Source organism: Aedes albopictus, chromosome 1 (assembly GCF_035046485.1).
Source record: "Aedes albopictus strain Foshan chromosome 1, AalbF5, whole genome shotgun sequence".
Classification (NCBI taxonomy): Eukaryota; Metazoa; Arthropoda; class Insecta; order Diptera; family Culicidae; genus Aedes; species Aedes albopictus.
In genome coordinates this window covers 332,866,340-332,867,452 of record NC_085136.1, presented here as the reverse complement: position 1 = coordinate 332,867,452, position 1,113 = coordinate 332,866,340, and positions in this window count along the sequence as shown.

The window sequence follows — 1,113 nt, the reverse complement described above, 5'->3', positions numbered from 1 at the left end:
TCTCTGGAGAAATTCCTGAAGCAAGCCTTGAAAACAGCACTTGCACAATCACCTCTTTAACCCTTTATAAGGCAGTGGCAACTAGGGTCTGGGACCATTTGGGCAGGAGCACCTATTTTGGGCACTTGGTTCTAAAACTCAGTCAATTTCTAACCGATTGACTTGATTTTTGAATCACGATCAGATACGCACACTATCTAGTCATATTCTAAAATTCAAGTCAATCGGTTTGAAATTGACTGAGTTAGAGTAGCAAGTGCCCAAAATAGGTGCTCCTGCCCAAATGGTCCCAGACCCTATATTGTCACCAACTGTTTGTATTTTTTCTGTTTTATAACAATTTATTTCAAACTTCTTTTTTGGTTTACGCAAAATTGGGATTACTAACAACCAAGGAAACCAGGATGAATTGGGCACACAACTGATTCGAAGCAGTCAATGGTGGTCAACAATGGTGTGCCTGAACGTTAACCAAGCGTATCCTTTGGAGTTTACCCTTCCACTAACAACACCCAAATTCCCGTGACACCTAGGCCTGAGAGATCGTAGAGTTGTCTACATTTTTCATAGGTGTCCAAAAATAACCATCCTTTCCCATTCCTCAGCAGTCGCAAGGACGTGGCCAGGACAGTGCTCGACCATTGGAGGATTGCGTCAGTCTTGTTTAAAAGTCAGAGATTAGTCCCAAATCTTTGTGCTTTGGTTCGGACGGGAAGGAGGCAACCCTCATAACAGCGGTCTAGGACTGTACCACCTACGAATTTGTGCGACTCGCTTAATGCTAATGCTAATGCTACGCAAAATTGGGATTACTAACAACGCCTGGTATTTTTTTGGTATTAAACAAAGCTTAACCCTTTATAAGGCCGAGAAAACTAGAAGAGTTGTCAACGCATACTATTATGGAAATGATTAAATACATGATTACATGTACAAAACAATTTTTGTAAGAAAGAAACTCTCAAAAATCTAGGTGGCAATATAGTTGCCACTGCCCGTTAACCCCAAAAACGAGCTTTTGAGGTGGCAATATAGTTGCCACTGCCCGTTTAGGCCACCAGCGCTGGTGGCAATATTCTTGCCACTGCCCGTTTAGGGTACTTTTTTTTTCTT